We start from the raw sequence: 6,643 nt of genomic DNA on the forward strand, positions 1-6,643 counted from the left end.
ACACAGTGCAGCGAGCCCTCCCTCCTGCCCGGTAAGTCCAACCTCCAGCTCTCACTCCCGCCTGCTGAGCCAACTCGCCCGCCCGCTGAGCTAGACCCGAGCAGCACGGTGGCCGTATTCCTCCCCCCGCACACCCGCACCCCCCCCCCCCCCCCCACCCACCTGGGGCGCTCCAGCACTGAGAAGGGACAGACCTGTGGTGGACCTATAGGTGAGTATAGTATGTGTGATTGTAGAGTGGAATAAAGTTTTACTTTTCTGGTGTGTGTTTGCTTTATTTAACTATTTGTAATTTTGTAGAACTACAAGTACCAGCGGGACTTTTAATGCTCCGCATTCTGGGACTTGTGGTTCTCCAAGTCCCTGCATGCAGCGCAGGCTTGCTGGGACTTGTAGTTCCACAACATTACACAATAGTTTTTACCCACCGCCCTGGGGCACCAGGGACAGTCCCGGGCTGCAGGGTTGATTTTGGAGGGCGGACCCCTTTATTGGTGGGGTCCCCACTCCCCCAGGGTCCCTGTCCGGGCTGATCAGCCACAGCTTTGGCTGGAGGAACTAGTATAAATAGTTTCCCCTGGCTGTGGCATTACCCTGCTGACTGTTTGGGCCCGGTGCTGGTTCTCAAAATACGGGGGACCTGGAACGGCCCATGAGCCTGGTGCTGGTTTTAGAAATTACAGGGAACCCCTATGATTTTTGGCCCCTGAATTTCTAAAGCCAGGAGCCGTTCAATAAGCCCGGGGCTGGTTATGGTCGGTGGGGAAGACCCCACACGTTTTTACTTTTTTACACATTTTTTATGTGCAGAACCATGCACGGATCTCCCTGATCTGTATACGGATCTCCCTGATCTGTGCACGGATCTCCCTGATCTGTGCACGGATCTCCCTGATCTGCGCACGGATCTCCCTGATCTGCGCACGGATCTCCCTGATCTGTATACGGATCTCACTGATCTTTGCACGGATCTCCCTGATCTGTATACGGATCTCCCTGATCTGTGCACGGATCTCCCTGATCTGTGCACGGATCTCTTGATCTGCGCACGGATCTCCCTGATCTGCGCACGGATCTCCCTGATCTGTATACGGATCTCACTGATCTTTGCACGGATCTCACTGATCTTTGCACGGATCTCACTGATCTTTGCACGGATCTCACTGATCTGTATACGGATCTCACTGATCTTTGCACGGATCTCACTGATCTTTGCACGGATCTCACTGATCTGCGCACGGATCTCACTGATCTGCGCACGGATCTCACTGATCTGTATACGGATCTCACTGATCTTTGCACGGATCTCACTGATCTTTGCACGGATCTCACTGATCTTTGCACGGATCTCACTGATCTGCGCACGGATCTCACTGATCTGCGCACGGATCTCACTGATCTGCGCACGGATCTCACTGATCTGCGCATGGTTCTGTCAAACTCACTAGGCTGAACGGGTGTGGTACAGGGGTCCGACAGTCGGGATCCCGACAGTCATTAGCCCAACATCGGGATCCCGGCTGGGAGCGCGCATCGCATAGTACAGAACGGAGCTGACAAAAACGGAGCGTCTATGGGCTCCTTTACTGTGATCATAGCTTTCTCATGCACCCTAGATGAGCTCATTTACCTGAAACCTGTGACAGCTGCCCCTTTAATACTAATTCAGGTGCTGTGTTTGGGATGGTCTCACCTTTAAAAGCCATATATATACTAGGTGATTCATCGCGCCCTATGGGCGCTCTTCACACCGTCGTAAGGGGCTGCGCCCCCTGAATTTGTGAACATTTGTATATGAGAAATATGGTTAGAATTGTATGAAAGATGCCCTGTATTGCAACTTGGGTGTCCGCGAATCGCGGGAGGGGGGGTTGCGGGGGGTTGGCGCGAATTTCAGGAGGGGGGGTCGCGGGGGGTGCCGCGAATTGCAGGAGGGGGGGTTGCGGGGTGGGGGTGGTTGCTGCGAATTGCAGGAGGGGAGGGGTTGCAGAGAATTACGGGAGGGGGGTGGCGGCGGGTGGCTTGCCGCAAATCGCAGGAGTGGGGGTTGCGGGGGCGGGGGTTGCGGCGAATCGTGGGAGGGGGGTCGCAGAAGGTGTGCCGCAAATCGCGGGAGGGGGGTCACGGGGTGGGGTGCCGAGAATCGCGGGAGGGAGGGTCGCGGGGGGGAGTGTGTGCTGTGAATGGCAGGAGTGGGGGTTGCGGGGGGGGTGACGCGAATCGCCACAAGAAAAAATCAACACAGAAAGGTCAACACATGTAAATGTTGACATAAGTGTGTCACTTCATTGGTGTACATGTCGACACATGAGAATGAATATGAAAACATTCAAAAAATAAAAAATAAATCTTCAAAAACTCATGTCAACCTTTTTCATTGTCGACCATAGCCATGTCAGTGTTTTGCATGTGCCATTTAATCCTGGGGCTGCCGCGAATTATGGGGGGTGCCGTGAATCGCGCAAGGGGGGTCGCGGGGGGGTTCTTTTTGCCGCAAATCGCAGGGGGGGTTGCCGCGAATCACAGGAGGGGGGGTCGTGGGGGGGGGGTGTTTTTGCCACGAATCGCGGGAGGGGGGGTGTTTTTGCCGCGAATCGTGGGAGGGGGGTTTGCCGCGAATCACGCGGGGGGGTGTTTTTGCCGCAAATTGCGGGAGGGGGGCGCGGGGGAGGGGGGTGCAGCGGGGGGCGCTCATCTGGTGGCTGTGGAGTAGCAGTGCTGGGCAACATGGGGAGGCAGAGGGTGTTTGGCACTGTCTGTGGGCTCACTGGGCTGGTTCTCTGTTATGTGAGTCTGTCATGTGAGTCAGAGGCTCCACCCAGCGTTATACACACACTCACACACTTTGAGTGACAGATGTAGCCAAATATATAAGAGATATATATATATATTTATTTTTTTTCAAAATAAAATCAAATAGATGTTCCTAATCTAATTCGGTCATATATAAATAAAAGCCAACAAATTCTGGGTGGTTTTTGGAGGAGTGAGAGCTGCATTTTTATATTTTCTATCTATGTAAAAAAAATTGTATCGTTATTTCTTTCTTTGCATACTGTATGTTCTTTTTAGGTTGTCGATTCAGTGTTGCTTATACAGAAATAAAAAACTTTATTTAGTATAAAATAAATTCAATCAGATTTCTCTTTTGTAATCTTTAGTTTAGTTGTAGTAATTAGTTGAGTTTAAGTTGGTGCCCAATAAACGATAAGCTCGTGTGCCAATCGGCAATTTTTCTTTTCCCTTAGGAAGACGCACTTGTGTTGGAGAGACACTGGCAAAGATGGAGCTGATTCTTTTCTTTACCAGCCTTATGCAGCGATTCACGTTTCACCCTCCGCCTGACGTCAGAGTTCAATGTGAAACCCTTTGTGGGGTTTACAATTCCTCCAGTAGCTGAAAAAATTTGCTGTGTTCTGAGGTCATATTAAAACCAAAAATACTGCAAATTAATTAGCAAACAAAGTACTTTTGGTTGGTAAGATATGTGCATTACAAAGTCCATTAAATGTAGATATACACTTATTCGCCATGTTTGTCTTATTGTAGAGTGTTATATTTTAATACACTAGACAAATATACTGTATGTTGGAACCATGATCCAATACAATAGCGTACACCTTACTGAGCTTGGAGGCCAAACAGAATTTTTGGACACCTAAAAAGTCAAAAGTCAAACCTTCCACAATTTAGTTTAGCGTAAAAGTTCATATTCCTGACAGGCCAAGGGTTCCATCGCCAGGGCGAATAAAAAAGGGGGAAGAGGACATCCCTGCCGAGTACCTCTATGAAGGGGGAAAGGGAGGGAGGTAAATTCATTAATAGTCACCCTAGCCATCGGGTTCTGATAAAGCAGTGATACCCTTCTAATGAACCTATCCCCAAAGCCAAATACATGAAGTACCTGCCATAAAAATTCCATTCGACCGAGTCGAACGCCTTGCACGCATCAAAAGACGCGAGCAGTGCGTCTGACTCATCGTACTCGGCAAATTGGAGATAGGTATAGGCCCTACGAATATTAATCATTGTCGATTTCCCTGCCATAAAGCCCGTCTGATCTGAATGGACTACTTGTTCAATTACCGTCCTCAGTCTATTTGCTAGTACTTTTGCATATACTTTTGCATCCAAGGATATCAGCGATATGGGCCGATATGAATCAACCCTAGTTGGGTCCTTACCACTCTTTAGGATTACAATTATTGTGGCCTCTGTCATTGAAATGGGAGTACACATCTCCTCCTCCATATTCAAAAAAACATTCAAAAACATCGATATTGAAGGGGGATGAGGAGGCAGGGTACTGTAGGAGAAATTTAATATCACTATATGCGGATGATTTATTGGATGTTTATGCAAAACATGTGGGGGACGGGTGGGCGTCCATGCAGGCGGCATTTAGTTGACTCCCAAATTCGCAGCTTTGCGAGTCAACCAGAATGTCCCCCTCTGTGACAACTTAAACGCTATTGACCTATGGACCGGATATCAACAAAGTGCTGCTTATGCAATACAGTACTAGATATACTTTCCATGTTTGTGCATACACTGGACCAGCATTACACCGGGGATTTCATAGTAACATAGTAATTAAGGCTGAAAAAAGACGTTAGTCCATCGAGTTCAACCTATCTGACTTGTAACTACTGATGTGACTAAGTTATGTCTATAGGATTCCCTTAGTGGCTGCATCCAGTTTTGATGTAAATTCAGTAAAAGTAGCTGCTGTAACCACCCCACCGGCAATGAGTTCCAGAATGTTACTGCTCTAATGGTGAAGAATCCTCTTCTTAATTCATTACAGAATCTCTTTTCCCTGAGCCTCAGTACATGCCCGCGTGTCCTAAGTATAGGCCTGATTCCCAATCCTGTATTTGAACATCTTAATCATATCACCTCTCAACCTCTGTTTCTCCAGTGGAAACATATTCAGCCTGGTGAACCAGTGGCAAACGCAGGATTTTTAGAGGGAGGTTTTCAACTGTAATCCAAAATCTCCCACTCTTGGGGTAAGTACGAACGTCTAGGGGGAGTGGTAACAGTCCTGAATATTGGTATTTGTATACACTGGATAGTATTAATATTTAACAGTACAGATGGTATATAGTTCAGGCTGTTACAAACCTTTAAATAAGTGTTCAGGAAGAGACTAAACAAATATAATATAAACAGTACTGCACTTTCTAAGCTCACAATCTCCCACCTCATGGTAAGGCTCCTGTCTCTTCCTCCTGGTAGCTGCTCTCTGGTCCAGTAGAATAAGCTAGTACACTGGGCATGTGCAGCAGCTCCGCTCTGTCCCTTACACTGCATGATGTAGCAGCAGTTCTAATAATCATATTATATACCAGTGCTATTGTTGAAACCATTTAAGGCACTTGACAAGGGAAGGGGGTTTCTGGGCAACCAGAAACCCACCCTGCATTTGCCTATGTTAACCCTTAGTATTCTAGTGATTCAAGACCTATTACTAGCTTAGTCGCCCTTCTCTGTACCTGTTCCAATTCATTTATGTCCTTTTTAAGGTGCGGTGCCCAGGACTGAACACAGTATTCCAAGTGTGGTCTCACCGATGCCCTGTAAAGAGGCACTATCACATTGGCCGGTGGTCAAAATACTGCCGCTGGCATCCCAAAACAGGTAATCCCGATAGGGTCAGGAAATTATACTTACCTTCCCCATGACCCCCCTAACCCTTCCTCCCCTGACTCGATTCCCCCACCACTGGTGCATAACCCTAAACCCCCTACCCTTACCTCCCTACTTTGACAAAGCTGGCAGCAGGACTACATGAGCAGCACCAGCCAAAGAGGGGACATGGTGCCCCGTAAAGTGGGTGTGGCTTCACATAGATGCTGCGTCCGTGAAGCCACCCCCCATTTACAGCACTGTTAGAGCTATGGCAAGCGCTGCGGGAGCTGCTGGCCGTGCCCACCAGCTTCTCTGCCTCTGGACTCCCAACAACCACCCCCCCCCCACAGCGTGCCAAACAATTGTGACTGGCACATAAAAATTGGGACAGTTGGGTGGTATGCCATCCTGCAGCATAACCCTAACCTCCCCCCTCCCCCTGAAGCCTAACCCTAAGCCCCCCCCCCCCCCCGTACCTTTACCTAACACCCCGCACACACACACACAACTCTGGCGTAACACTACCCCAGGTTGGCATTGCGGCTGTCCGGATCCCGGCACTGGCATTCCAATTAATGTTGTCCCACTTCCCATTGATGAAAAGCTGGGCGGTACAATAAGTAACCAGCAGCAATTGCACCACCAGCCACACCTGGAACTATTGCACTTAGGGGGTTATTCTGATTCACTCGGAAAAGGCACAATCACTCTCTAATGGACAAAACCATGTGCACTGCAGGTGGGGCATATGTAACGTGCAGAGAGAGTTCGATTTGGGTGTTTTATTGTTTCTGTGCAGGGTAAATACTTGCTGCTTTATTTTTACACTGCAATATAGATTTCAGTTTGAAGTACACCCCCACCCAAATCTAACTCTCTCTCTGCACATGTTACATCTGCCCCACCTGCAGTGCACATTGTTTTGTCCATTAGAGAGTGATTGTGCCTTTCCAAGTGAACCAGAATAATCCCCCAACTCACAACTAAAACTAGAGTGCCTGTGTATTTA

The sequence above is a fragment of the Crinia signifera genome, chromosome 3, assembly GCF_055691185.1.
Source record: "Crinia signifera chromosome 3, ASM5569118v1, whole genome shotgun sequence".
NCBI lineage: Eukaryota > Metazoa > Chordata > Amphibia > Anura > Myobatrachidae > Crinia > Crinia signifera.